Here is a 15,573-nt window from a genome sequence, read left to right as displayed (position 1 = left end):
AAGTGGAGCTTCAGTAAGGTCAGTGTGTTCATTTCCAACAACTACTGGTTTTTCCCTCTGGGATAGAAAGATTCCATATATTAGCCCCCACAAAAGAAAGTTTTGATCTTGTTTCTCTGTCTTAGGAAAAGTTGAACTGTTTCCAGTTAGCAGAAAAACCATAGCGGTTTCACCACAGATTAATATTGGATTGAGGCATTACCGACATAATAGGTCTCCAATTCATGTAAATGGATGACGCTGGCACTTATTCTGGCTTTGAAAGCTGCAAGTTTCAAATCACAACAATCGTTTAGATTTAAAATGATAAATGGCTACTTACTTTTATCTACCTAGTAGGGGAATTAAAATTTAACCTCAGTATTTATAGTCTGGAGCTGTTCCAATAGGATACCAGACTAGCACATAAACAGCTGTTTATTTTCAAACTTGTACACATCCAGCCCAAATTGGACTTTCAGACATTCCATTTCCTCAGGTCTGTAGCCCCATGCTTCTGTCTGCCCACCTTCCTGTTGTATGCAGGATGCAGCTTCACTCTGTAGCCACTAAACAGTCTGAGTGTATTCGGATAGCCCTGTGACTTGGGTAAATGGTACAAGTTGCATTCACAAAGTATAGATTAATCAATGACAACGGTACAGGCATGTTGGAAATGTAAAACAGTGCACTTCTGGATTCTCAGCTTTACTACACTCAGCCTTGGGCACCAATCAGTCTTCTTCTGCACCTCAATGTATCCTCAATTTTCAATTGAGCCTATGCTCTCCACTGCACACGCTGATCTCACTTTTTACATTTTCTCTTCCTCCAATTTTTGACTCGAGATAACTCTGATCTTCTCTGGCATAGCTGAATGATCTCTCCTTTGCTCTTTCTTCTGTCAACTGAAGCATTCAACAGTTCATCCGCTGTGACTTGACTCTCCATTTCAGTCTATTCTCTTCTGTTCCCCCTAAACCTCTCCCTCTATGTAAATTCTGCTATCCATATTCACTGCTGCATATTTACCTCAGCTTGGTTTCTCTATTTCCATAGGTTCAATAACAAATTTCTAGAATCTTTCACCCCTTATACACTCCTTCCTCTATCAGTGTCTACTTCTGAAAATAAATTCGCCTCAGATTGCTTCCAACTCAGTTTTCAAATGTTAAAGCTCCCCAAGCTCTCAATCCTACATTCCGACTTTCTGTCTGTTCGATTGTGCAAGTCTCCTTTGAATTCTGCTATCACCCCAACAAAATCTTCATCTCCTCTGTTCCAGGTCTCTCTGCTTGCTATGGTTCCCATCTTTGATTTCCTCAATTTCAAAGAGTTAAGTACTTAATAAGAAAACCACACTATTCACAAAAAAAAGAAGAAAAAACAGGTACAGTATAAGTACGCCCACCCAGCCTGTCAATTGAATACCATCAACTGCATAACCTTTTTCACGGAGGTTCACTCCAAGAATGAGTACAATGTACATGGTGTTTACAGCAGAGAAGTTGGATGTGAATATTGACAAGCTGTAGACATGGCACTGGCAACTGTAATGACAATGTCAACTTCTGCTGGAATTCTGCTTGGGGCATGAACTCAGCAGAAAACTCCAAGATCAAAAAATAACCTGGAAATCTAATAGAGGGGTGGAAGTGACAAATGGATTTGTTGCAGCTTCCCAGAATTAATTCAGGCAAAGGTAGAACATGGCACTGGCAACTGTAATGACAATGTCAACTTCTGCTGGAATTCTGCTTGGGGCATGAACTCAGCAGAAAACTCCAAGATCAAAAAATAACCTGGAAATCTAATAGAGGGGTGGAAGTGACAAATGGATTTGTTGCAGCTTCCCAGAATTAATTCAGGCAAAGGTAGAAAACTAAACTAAGAACAAAAACTTATGATGTTTACACATCTCTAAAAATAAATCGAAATTTGAGCAACACAGCCTTAAATATTGTAAACAGTTCTAAATCTCATTGCCTTCAAAACCTGCAACCACTTATCTGAAAATGGATACAACCAGAGGAACAACAGCATTCACTAATTTATTTTGTTTCTGTAATTTTCCATAAGAAAGTACCTTGCAAAGCATATTTCCTGGAACTCTCTGCCAGAATCCTCTGAGTTGCACTAAGTTCAGAAAAATAGCTGCGGGTGTTTATTACTGAATATTACATCAAATGGGCAATAATCCTTGATGTGCTTTTAAAATATTTTTTCATGCTATGTAGGCATCACTGGAAAGGCCTGCATTTACTACCCATCCATAAATGCCCCTTAAGGTAGTGTCTTGTTAAGTAATTGTCAGGGGCAATTAAGAGTCAACCACATTGTTGTGGGTCTGGAGTCACATGTCAGCCAGACCAGGTAAAGATGGCAGACTCCCTTCTCTAAAAGGGCATGAATGGTACAGATGGGTTGTATGCCAATTAATAGTAGCTGTGATGTTCACCCATTCCTGATGCCAGTTTTATTTTCTTACAGACCTGTTCAGAGTTGCTATCACACACCTTTGCAGCATGTGGGACTTGAACCCAGTAGCCTGGCCCAGACAGAGGGATACCAGCACTGTGTCACAAGAATCCTCAGCTTTATTTTCTAGATTTATTAACTGGCCCCAAATGTTACCAGATGCCAATGTGGGATTTGAACTAATGTCCCTATAGCATCAGCCTGGCTCTCTGAATTATTACTGTGCCACCATTTCCCTTGAACTATAGATCAGGGACTTGTTATTTTAAAACCAGGATTAAGCTTTGCTTGTGACTTAGTGCCCACGCCCAGTTGCCCCAAGAATGTGGTGATAAGTTATTTAATTGAATCATGAGACCATAAGATGTAGGAACAGAATCAGGCCATTCAGCCCATCACGCCCACTCCACCATTCAATGAGATACTGGCTGTTCTGATAACACTCAATTCCACTTTCCTGCCTTTTCCCCATGACTTTTGATTTTCTTGAACATGCTTAATGACCTTGCCTCTCCAGCAGGTCTTTGTAGTATCGTGGATTAGATATTAGTCATCACCTATGGGACTGAAGTTTGAACTCAACCCCCACTAATGCGACAAGATCTTGCTCTGCTGTTATACAGATCCCACATGAGATCTGTTTGGATGAAGTGCTTTTACTGCATGCCTGTAGTGTCAGTATCAATATTTCCAAATTACTAAAGTCGCAATTATATGTGAGCCAAGGCTGTTTTAACACCTTGTTTTAATTTAGATTGCAGAAGACCAGCCAGTTCCCAGCATTTATATGACTAAAGCTAATTTGACGATAGCTTTGGGACAGACAAGTGCCATCAAGCAGATCCATGTAGCTGGCAGCAAGTCCAAGTAAATTAGCTGACTTGCCAAATCTTGTCAGTAAAATCACCTACATCCATCTTACTTAATTTGCAAACACAAGAATTGGAATCTGTGGGGTAGAACGGTGTTCAGCTGCTGGGGTTCTATTCAGCTGGAAAACCTGCAAGAGACTCACTGCTCCCCTTCCACAAGAACTACACAATAAGAGGATGGCAGCTACTGCAATCAGCAATGCCAAATAAAGACTGTGGTCATTGGCAGAACATATTCCTCTCAAAGCAGGATGCACTTTACAATATTTAATTGAATAGCTGTCCCTCAGCATCACAAAACCAAACTGGATTTTTGGCATCAACATTGGCAGATAGCTAACAAGAGTCAAAAAGGGTGGCGCTGGAAAAAGCACAGCAGGTTTAGCAGCATCCGAGAAGCAGAAGAGCCAACGTTTCAGGCATAAGCCCTTCATCAGGGATGTGGGGGAGCTGAGAGATAAATAGGAGTGTGAGCGTTTGGCTGAGGGGGCAAGATAGCTGGGAAGGCAATAGGTGGATGCAGCTGGGGGGCAATTATGATAGGTTGGAGAGGAGGTTGGAATGGACAAGTGGGAAGGAAGATGGCCAGGTAGGTGGTGCCATGTTGGAGGTCAAGAGGGTGGTGCCATGTTGGAGGTTTGGATCTGGGTTTAGGTGGGGGAGTGGAGAGATGGGAACAAGTGAAGTCGACGTTGATGCCATGGAGTTGGAGGGTCCTAAGGCAGAAGATGAAACTTCCTTCCTCCAATCATCAGATAGTATGGGTTTGGCAATGGAAGAGGCCCAGGACTTGCATGTTCTTGGCGGAGTGGAAGGGAAAGTTGAGTGGTCGATCAGAGAGTGATGGGGTTGTTGGGTGCATGTGTCCCAGAGATCTTCCCTGAAATGGTCCACGAGTTAGCGTTCTGTCCCCCTGATGTAGAGGAGACCAAATCAAGTACAATGGGCACAGTAGATGAGGTGGCTGGATGTGCAGATAGATCTCTGGCGGATGTGAAAAGATCCTCTGGGGCATTGGATGGAGGTGAGGGGGGAGGTGTGGGCACAGGTTTTATACCACTTGCGGTAGCAAGGGAAGGTGCCAGGAGTGGAGGGGTGCTAGTGTGGGGCGTGGACCTAACGAGCGAGTCACAAAGGGAATGGTCTCTGTGGAACGCAAAATGTGGTGGCCGTTAAATCCACAAACCTGATTGGCCCGGTCGACTAATTGTCTCTGCCTGCTCGTGTTCCACCAAACTTGTCTCCTCATATCTCGACACCATCCTGTATGAACTCCACATATACATTCAGGACACCGCCCATGCCCTCTACTTCGTCCATTACTTTAATTTCCCCTGCCCCCCCCCCCCCACCAAATGCCTCATCTTCACCATGGACATCCAGTCCCTTTACATGTCCATCCACCATGGTGAAGGCCTCCAAGCCCTCTGTTTCTTGCTCTCCCGCTGACCCAACCAATGCCGCTCCACCAACACACTCATTCGATTGGAGGAACTGGTCCTCACCCTCAATATCTTCTTCAAATCCTCCCACTTCCTCCAGACCAAAGGGGTAGTCATGGGCACCCGCATGGGCCCATTACCGTCCCTCAACTCATCCTCCGCTACACTGATGAGTGTACCTACACCATCTCTTGCTCCCACAAGGAAGTGGGACATTTCATCAACTTCACTAACATCTTTCACCCTGACTTCAAGTTCACCTGGACCATCCCTGACACCTCCTTCCCTTCCTGGGCCTCTCCATCTCCATCTCCATCGCCATCTCCAGTGACCGACTCAACACAGACATCTACTTGAAACCCATTGACTCCCACAGCTACCTGGACTACACCTTCTCCCACCCCCCATCCTGTAAGAACACAATCCCTTACTCCCAATTCCTCTGCCTCCGCCATATCTGCTCCCAGGAGGAGCAATTCCACTCCAGGACATCCCAAATGGCCTCCTATTTCCAGGATCGCAATTTCCCTTCCCACATGATCAACAATGCCCTCTAACACAATTCGTCTAATTCTCTCACCTCTGCCCCTGAACCCTACCCCATCAACCTCAACAAGTATAGAAGCATGATCCTCACCTTTCACCTGACTGATATCCGAATACAGCGCATAATAACTGTCCAAGGCTCCAAAAGATCTTTTCACATCAGACAGAGATTTTCCTGCATATCCAACAACCTCATGTACTGCATCCATTGCTTTCTATGTGGTCTCCTCTACATCAGGGAGACAGAAAATCAACTGAGGAGCATTTCAGGGAACATCTCTGGGGCACACACATCCAACAATCTCAATGCCCAGTGACCACTTCAATTCCCCCTCCCAATTCGCCAAGGACACGCAAGTCCTGGGCCTCCTCCACCATCAAATCCAAGCCACCTGATGACTGGAGGAAGAATGCCTCACCTTCCTCCTTGGGACACCTCAACCACAAAGCATCAACATCAACTTCACCAGTTTCCATATCTCCCCTTCCCCCCACCTCATCCCAGATCCAACCCTCCAATTTGGTACCTGTCCAACTTCCTTCCCGCTTATCTGGTCCACCCTTACCTCCAACCTATCAAAAAGGGCTTATGCCCAAAACATTGACTCTCCTGCTCCTTGGATGCTGCCTGACCTGCTGTGCTTTTCCAGTGCCAAACGTTTTGACTCTGATTCTCCAGCATCTGCAGTCCTCACTTTCTCTCAGATAGTGAACAAGGCTGATCCTAACTCATTATTGCCCATACTTATCAGGTTTTCACAAACTGAATCTCATCCTAGTTCGTCACACTTATCTTCACAGCAGGAGTGTACTCCTGTATGAACTGAAAGTTGTGCTTTTACAGATCGCATCACTGTAGTAATGGCCACAGGACTTTTACCACCATACAACCTAGAGACCAGGTGCTGCTTAATATGCCCCATTGAGAAGAGTAATGAACATCACATTTCAGATATTTAAAGCCCAGATGTAATCCATCCCACATGGTGGGAATAGGGCAAATTCAAGTGAGGCACTTGTTCTTTATCCATTTGATTGTATAATCAATTTGCCAAAGAAATTCATAATTGATTCTAAAACGATTGCAAGTCCAAAGTCTTTACAGATCATTTTGATAGATTTGGCAATGAGTTTCTGATGGAGCAATTCTACTGAACTTATTTCTGCTGTTACATGGAGGATCTATTGCAAAGCAGAGAACAGAAAATTATGGGGGGGCAAAAAGTCCTAAATAATTTTTGTGTTTTTGAAGGGAACTTTAACCAAACAAGATCATGATCAAAGACATTTTTTTCAATAATCAAGCAACTAAGATATTAACCACTGCTAATTTGTAAACAATGAATAAACAATGAATTCTTAGCCATCTGAGGATATTTTTGCATTGAAGTCAACTTGGATAAAATCCATTCTCAATTTCTGATAGAAGTTGACAAAGGATGTTCATTATTGGTTCAGAGACAACTAATTTAACAAGCTTCTTATGAAAAGCTATTATACTCTCTTTGTAGATGAACGTTCCAATGCTTTTGCTGTTTTTAAAACTGCACATTGTCCTGCATACATTCATTCATGATGGAGCTCTGCTTGGACACAAACACAAAAGGTCCAACTTCCATTAAATATAGCCATTGTTCTATTGCATTCCAATGTAGACACAACTTGGAAAACATCAAGATTATTGACATCAAAAGTGTAAGTAGTAACCCTAAATTTGCTGGGTTAGCCAAAATGAGAAATAAAAACAAGTGAAGTTTACTCGATTTGGAAGTTAAAGATCAGGTGGTGACTTAATCATTAGAAAATTACTGGGAGATTTCGTAATACTTTCTGCGTTCTCTGAAGGAGATGTGTGTTTGCATTCGTGTTGTAATTGGTGATAGTGTCTGGCTGAAATTATATTTAAAACAGACAGTACACTAGATGTGTGATGGTTATTTCTCACCAAAACCACAGGGTTGTGCTATGTAAGTATCATACAGTTGATTGGATGACATAAAAACTGCAAGAAATAGATAAGAGCAGCATGAATAAGCTGACCTGAGGTCACCATTCATTAAACAGAAGATCAGCCTCTTTCTATTAAAAACAAGTAGTCATTCCAATGACCGAAAGATCAACAGGACTGTTGTTAGATGGGACACTTGTAACGTTTGCAAGTGATCAAACTGATCAATCACAGTAGACTGGCAGTGTCAAGGTTTGATCACACAGTCTGCTTACATGCAAAAGAAAAATAGGAAAGTGTGCCTCAGAGTGCTAAGGCAACTTTTTGAAAGTCCAAGAACTATTTAAAGTAAAATTTAGCAACTCTATTTCTTAAAGTATAATAGAGAATAATTAACCAACAACTATTTACAATTCCTTCCTCTAACCTATCCTTTACCTTTACCTTCTATGATCCTAGTCTGATAAAACTCCCAATTAAGATTTACAGAATCGGTAGGTTGGCTCTCCAGGTCAGTGTCGATGCTTTTCTCTGTGCAAACTCCTTCTCTAGACAGGTACCTTTCAGAGTTCTGACTAGCAGTCGACATCTGCTGGTCTGGTGGCAGTTCTCATCCCAGGTGTTCAATTTTCCCTGGTCTTAAACCCCCAAAGCATCAGATTGGGTCATTGGCTTTTAAGATTGTCAATATACGCAATTCAAACTGGATTGGAATTTAATATGTTTTTGGGGTATAATTTAAACTGATTGGCCTAATTCAGATCTGTTTTGCCATTTCCAGGCAACCGGCCAGCCCAATAGCTGGAGCACATGTTACATTGTGTCTTATTGAAACACTTGCTGCTGTCACTGTTAACTTTTTCTCTCTGAAAAAGGTGTAGTACACCACATCTTCATAACAAGATTGCTTTTAAATGTTGTAATTGTACCATTCTCCATGACTTCCTCTGGCAGCTCATTCCATACATGCACCACCCTCTGTGAGAGAAAGTTGCCCTTAGGTCTCTTTTTAAAACTTTCCCCTCTCATCTGTAACCTGTGCCCTCTAATTTGGATTCCCCTACCCTAGGGAAAGACCTTGTCCGTTCACTCTCTCCATGCCCTTCATGATTTTATAAACCTCCATAAGATCACCCCTCAGCCTCTGACTCTCCAGTGAAAACAGCTCCAACCTATTTAGTCCCTCCCTATAGCTCAAACCCTCCAACCCTGACAACATCCTTGTACATCTTTTCTGAAGTTTCACAAGATGCTTCTGATAGCAGGAAGATCAGAATTGCACACAATATTCCAAAAGTGGCCTAACCAATGTCCTGAACAGCTGCAACATGACCTCCCAGCTCCTATATTCAATGCACTAACCAATAAAAGCAAGCATACTAAATGTTTTTTTCACTATCCTATCTATCTGAAGCTCCACATTCAAAGAATTATGAACCTGAAGTCCAAGGTCTCTTTGTTCAGCAACAGTCCCCAGGACCTTACCATTAAGTGTATAAGTCTTGCCCTAATTTACCTTTTCAAAATGCAGTACCTCACATCTATCTAAATTAAACTCCATCTGCCATTTCTCAGCCAATTGGCTCATCTGATCAAGATTCCATTGTATTCTGAGGTAAGCTTCTTTGCTGCTCACTACACCTCCAATTTTGGTGTAATCTGCAAACTTACTAACCGTACCTTCTATGTTCACATCCAAATCATTTATATAAATGACAAAAAGTAGCAGAGCCAGTATCGAACCTGGTCACAGGTCTCCAGTTTGCAAAGCAACTCTGCACCACTCTCCTCTGTCTTCTACCTTCAAGCTAGTTCTGTATTCAAATGGCTAGTTCTCCCTGCATTTCATGTGATCTAACCTTGTTAATCAGCCTACCATGAGGATCACGCACAAAACCATGTTGAATATCCCTAAGGAGTCCTTGCCTTTCCAAATAGATGCAAATCTAGTTCCTCAGAATTCCCTCCAACAACTTGCCCACCACTGATGTCAGACTCACTGGTCTGTAGTTTCCTGACTTTTCCTTCCCAACTTTCTTAGATATTGGCACCACGTTAGCCAACCTTCAGTCTTCTGGTACCTCACCCATGGCTATTTATGATACAAATACAAGGGGACCAGAAATCACTTCCTTATCAGGTCCTTATGCATTTTAAGACATCCAGCACCACCTCCTCTGTAATATAGATATAATCCAGCATTCCCTACCTCTACCAGCCTTGCCTTTCACCCTAATAGGAACATACTGTCTCTGGACTCTCGTTATCCCATTTTTGATGGCTTTCCATTTTCCAGCTGCTCCTTTACCTGCAAACATCTGCCCTCAATCAACCTTTTAAAGTTCTTTTCCAAAATGGTCAGAAATGGCCTTCCACCGATTTAACTTTTAGATCCAGTCTATCCACTTGATCTGATCCTTAGACATGTCCATGGAAACCAGGTCACTTGAATTGTAAGCTTGTGATGTATCACTATTTTTGCAGTATTTTATAGCCTATTTTCCTTCGATATTGGGCATATCATGTTGTCAGGGGACTGCCTGGGGGGGTTTGATGTGTAGAGTGAACCCAACAGACCAGGCAAAGTAAAAATAAAAGGTTGAGCTTCTATAAGTATACAAATATTTCATTCCTGTTTAAAAATAAGTACTAAAGCATCATAAGTCATAAAGGAGGGTCATACTGGACTGAAAACTCTAATTCTGTTTCTCTCTCCACAGATGCTGTCAGATCTGCTGAGTTTTTCCAGAACTTTTGTTATAATTTAAAATAAAAGTTTATCTGATCAGTTGCTCTAATTGTAAACTGCAAGAATTCAGAAAATAAAAGTCTTTTAACTTTGAACATTAACAGCTTTTAAATAATTAGCATTTCACAATTCTTACCAACAAGACCATTTACAACTCGGAGTTTGTTCAAAAATGGATATGCAGAGGCAAAGGCATATGTTTTACACAGCAGGTTCCGCTAATATAGGCACTAAGTAATATCCATTGATTAACCATACATGCAGCAAGAGAGCTGTGTCTGTAGGAGGGGGAGACGGCAATGATTTGACTAAAGGAAGAAGAAAGCTCCTGTACTTTCTGGTCATAGCTGTGGCAATCACAGTTTCACTCTGACTTCTTCGTCACTCAACAAATGTCATAGTGCATGGAATTGTAAATGCCAGGCCACATACAAAAGGTGGTGGAATCACATTGTCTTTTCTACATGATCACCAAAGTCAAATTTATATCAGTGTCTCTCACAACTCGAACATTATCCATTTATCAGCACTTTCTGCCTTCTTTAGCTGACTCATTTATCAATAAATTTAAGCCATTGTAATTTACTGTTTCTCAATCTGCGCAACTATTCTTTCAATCTTGTTCACTTTAAACGAGCAGCAACAGGGCCCAATAAAAAGTCATCACAAAAGTCAGCGGAATCTCGCAAAGCCACAGAAAGCATAAGAAAATAAATGATTCCCAAGGATATTTTCAACTCATTTTCTTGATAGGATAAATCAATAAAGTTTGAAAACAGCATATCAGATTAATCCACCAGCCAGCAAGTCCTTCAAGAACTTTAGCTATAAAACAGTGTGTGTAATATAATGGTCATTAATAAATAATTAACCAGAGTATAAATGTTTGTGTATGAAATTAAACCTGATCTGCCAGAGAAATTTCAAATATCAATTGGGACTTAAAATGGACAGATTTCAAACATACTAAGTTAGTATCAGTACTGCAATGAGTTACAACGTAATGCTTTCTACAATCTGATGCAAGTGACTCTAGGCGTAGGTGTAAATGCTCATTATCGTGCAGTACAGTTTAAATTCAGGTTAAAGAAGTGGGTGTCTTTCAGAAGTCAAACTGGGTGAGTTAATTGATTCTGTTTACTCAATTGCTTCCTTCATAAGACTTCAATGCTTTTCCTGGTCATTGAGCCTAGAATAAACACCCAACAAATCTTGTGATCACAATCCTGTCCGTTAGTTAGCAACTGAAGCAGGAGCTATTTGCGTTCATTTGGTACTACCTTGTGTTCTCAAGTTTCAATTCTGACGGTGAATGTTCTGAGACAATATGAACGATTTCAGACCAGCCATGTTGACAACAACCTCCTCTATATGGAAACCCATTTTGTTTCTAAAGTGATTTCATGACATAATCTGTAATGTCTCTTTGGAGCAGTGGGAAAAAAAGACTCTGAAACACAAAAATTACAATACTTGGCTCTGTGTGGAAACTCTCCTATCTGCAGTTTTACATAATTCATTAGTTCTGTCTAAAAGATTGTTGAAGTCATGAAAACTAATTAACTCCCCCGTCTTGTACCATAAAGTGAAACCTACCATAAAGCATTCCACCTCTTTTACTTGCAAGTGACTTCAAATGAAACATTTATAAAAACAGGAACCTTTTGCAGTACTTAATGTGGAATTGATTATTCAATAGCCTTTTACCGTGTGAAAGCTACCAGACAATACATTGTACATGTTGTTATAGATACAGTTTTAGTCAATATCCAAATCATTAATCCTTGTTTTATTTCAATTTAAATTGTGTTACAATTTCTAACTTGCTCAACTGGCATCTTGTAGATTCAAAATGCTGCATCAGTTTCAGTAGGAAATATGCTTCACTAGCTAATTATTTTAAAATGCAGCAAACTGAGCCTCCACCACCACCATCTGCAAAGCATGCCATTCGTGTTTATAATTTCCACAATTTAACACAAAATGTTTCCAAACATTTTGTTCAGCATAAACTGGAGGGTACAAAACTCTTGGAGTTTGTAAATGTTTGCAACCTGTGGAGTTCTGACATTAAATTTACTCAAGTATTTTCCTTCATGTTAACAACAGTAATTAGCTCTTTTTAGGCAAACAGAGATTGTGTAACATTTGACAACAGGAATAAGATTTCTCCATCAAAATGGGATTTAGTTCATAAAACAGAGATGCTTCGGCCCAAAATTTGAAAAGTGGGAGTGTCCTTATCCATAATTTCTAGACTGTTTATATTAGATAAAGCCAGTCATCCACCCCTCTATCTGAATAGGTTTTGCTTCATTGGAAGGACCTTTTAGAAAAACATCATGGGGTACGGACATCACTGGCTAGATCATAGATCAATGATCTTCCTCACTTACTCAAAAAAATAATCAAATTTGAGAGACAAGATCTCCCCCATACCAAGCCATGCTGACTATCCCCAATAAGCCCATTCCTTTCCAAATGTGAATAAATTCTTTCCTTAATAATCTTCTCCAATAATTTCCCTACCACTGACGTAAGGTTCACTGGCCTATAATTTCCTGGATTATCCTGTTGCCTTCCTTAAACAAAGGAAAAACGTTGGCTGTTCTCCAGTCTTCTGAGTCCTGAACTGTGGCTAAAGTGAATACAAAAATCTCTGTCAATGCCTCAGCAATCTGCTCCCTTTCTTGTCTCACTTCAGTTCCTCCTTTATCCTTTACTAAATGAATGTTTACTAGATTAACAAGGTACACCAGGTCTGACATTCGCCACTCTAAAGTCTTTTGTCAGTGAATGCAGGAAGACCCTACCTCACGCAGAATCAATACTGTTTTTGTCTCCTTACTTGAGGACATAAGGGGTGGCACTGGAGGCAGTTCAGAGGAGGTTCATCAGATTAATTGCAGAGATGAATCAGCTGTTGCATGAGTAGCAGTTGAATAGCTTGGACTTATATTCACTGGAGTTCAGAGAAGGTGGGGGGATCTGATTGAGGGATATAAAATGCTCAAGGGGATTGATAGGATGGATGTTGAATAGATGTTCCCCAGGTGGGACAGCCTCGAACAAGAGGTCATAGCTATAGAGTGAGAGGTAGGGTCAAACTGAGATGAGGAGAAACTATTTCTCTCAGAGGGTTGTGAATCTGTGGAGTTCACTGCCCCAGAGTGCAGTGGAGACAGAATCAGATTCAAGATGATGAAATTCGGGATAAAGGGCTATGAGAAGCAGGCAGGAGTGAGACCAAGAGAAGATCAACCACAATCATGTTAAATGGTTGAATGGGCTTGAAGGGCTTTTGCCCAAAATGTCGATCTCCTGCTCCCAGGTTGTGACCTAACCTGCTGTGCTTTTCCAGCGCAACATTCTCGACTTTGAAAGGCTGAATTGCCTATTCTCGCTCCTAATTCCTATGGTTATGTTTCCAATATATCTACTCTCCCTTAATAATTCCTATGCCCTTCCTGACACAACAGTCCAAAATTTCCATTTGAAAAGAAATTGGATCAGTTACAATGTCAAGGAAGACTGTAATTAGCAGTGGAGAAATAATAAAGAGATGAGATGACAGTAAATAGCTCCAGGTGAAGGGCTAGTAAAATGGTTTCTTGAGTCAAACACTACTGCCACTATGATGCGGTCTGAGAGCTTTCCTATATGTTAGCACTTTTAACACATACCAGAAAGATTTCTGGAGACAGATGTCTTGAATCTTATTGCTGTTTACACTGCTACAAGATGCTAGTCTGGCACATAGTCTGGATTGTGTTCACTGGTGTAACAGTTCAATTACATGACTGTAACACTATACATGGTTGACCGTACACACATTGCACTAACTCTATTGCACTGTACTGTGCAGATGAAGCAAGGATCTTTATACACAAGTCACATTTCCTGATGTCTGCTAACTGTCTTAAAGGTACATTGCCCTGCTGGTCTGGAATCTGTGCAGTTACACATCGGCTAGAACTGGTACAAATGTGATGCACCATATGGCATCCCGAGGTGTAATGATTCCAATATCCTGCAACGAAGATACAATGATCCTCCGCTTAACCAACATCCATACGGATGATCTAATCATTCAGTGAGGCACTGCTATTCCTAAATGCTTCACAACATAATAGCAGTACCCGCATATCACACTAAGTTGTCATAAGTAAAGTGGCTTTGGAATATCCTGTGATGTGTGACAATGCTAGCAATCAGTTTAAGTCTCTTTTTCTTTTAGTCTGCATCAATGATAGACAAGTAGTTTGAACAGATGTCTAGTCTTAGCTGGTCGATGCTGTCACAAATCTAAAAGTGTTAACATCCCAAATTCTGGCATCCTCTAATGTTAGTGAAGACAGCAGTTAGCTGGGCTATGCTGACCAGAAAGGTCCAGGCTTGATTTCACCTGGTCCTGACCTAGCTAGGATAATGTCGTGGTGGCAGTTGGCTATGAAGAGATCGAGGGTGGGTATGAGGCCAGCACAGGGTGTCCAGGTCGATGGGGTGTATTGGAGGTGGGAGAAGGGGTCATCAGAGGGTGGGCGAAAATCCTGGTTGAAGAAGTAGGTGGGTAGACGAAGGCAGCGGACGAATTGTTCGATGTCTCGCCGCGTGTTGAACTTGTTAATCCGAGAGCGTAGGGCTACACCAACTGCTGCTGCGACATTAACCGCCTCAACCTCTCCACCCCTTTCACCCACTCCTACCTATCACCCTTGGAACGTGCAGCCCTCCACTCCCTCCGTTCCAACCCCAACCTCACTATCAAACCAGCAGACAAGGGAGGCGCGGTAGTAGTTTGGCGCACCAACCTTTACACCGCTGAGGCTAAACATCAGCTAGCGGACACCTCCTCCTACTGCCCCCTTGACCATGACCCCATCTCCCACCACCAAACCATCATCTCCCAGATCATCCATAACGTCATCATCACCTCAGGGGATCTCCCATCCACCGCCTCCAACCTCATAGTCCCACAACCCCGCACCGCCCGTTTCTACCACCTGCCCAAAATCCACAAACCTGATTGCCCTGGCCGACCCATTGTCTCAGCCTGCTCCTGCCCCAGCGAACTCATCTCTGCATACCTCAACACGGTCCTGTCCCCCTTAGTCCAAGAACTTCCCACCTACGTTCGGACACCACCCACGCTTTCCACTTCCTCCATGATTTTCACTTCCCCAGTCCCCAATGCCTTATCTCCACCATGGACATCCAGTCCCTGTACACCTCCATCCCTCATCACGAAGGACTCAAAGCCCTCTGCTTCTTCCTTTCCCGCCGCACCAACCAGTACCCTTCCACTGACACCTTCCTTCGACTGACTGAACTGGTCCTCACTCTGAATAACTTCTCTTTCCAATCGTCCCACTTCCTCCAAACCAAAGGAGTAGCCATGGGCACCTATATGGCCCCAGCTATGCCTGCCTCTTTGTAGGCTATGTGGAACAGTCCATCTTCCGCAGCTGCACTGGCACCAACCCCACCTTTTCCTCCGCTACATCGATGACTGTATTGGCGCTGCCTCGTGCTCCCACGAGGAGGTTGAACAGTTCACCC

General features: G+C 42.2%; 1 protein-coding gene across 2 annotated transcripts in view; it reads right to left on the bottom strand.

Annotated features, from left to right (window-relative positions):
- Positions 1–15,573, bottom strand: part of piezo1 (piezo-type mechanosensitive ion channel component 1) — a 339,923-nt gene that overhangs the window by 195,212 nt on the left and 129,138 nt on the right. The window lies entirely within an intron of this gene.

The sequence above is a fragment of the Hemiscyllium ocellatum genome, chromosome 17 (genome assembly GCF_020745735.1).
Source record: "Hemiscyllium ocellatum isolate sHemOce1 chromosome 17, sHemOce1.pat.X.cur, whole genome shotgun sequence".
Taxonomy (NCBI): Eukaryota; Metazoa; Chordata; class Chondrichthyes; order Orectolobiformes; family Hemiscylliidae; genus Hemiscyllium; species Hemiscyllium ocellatum.
The sequence above is the reverse complement of the archived record's forward strand: the minus strand, read 5'-3'. Positions and strand labels throughout refer to the sequence as shown.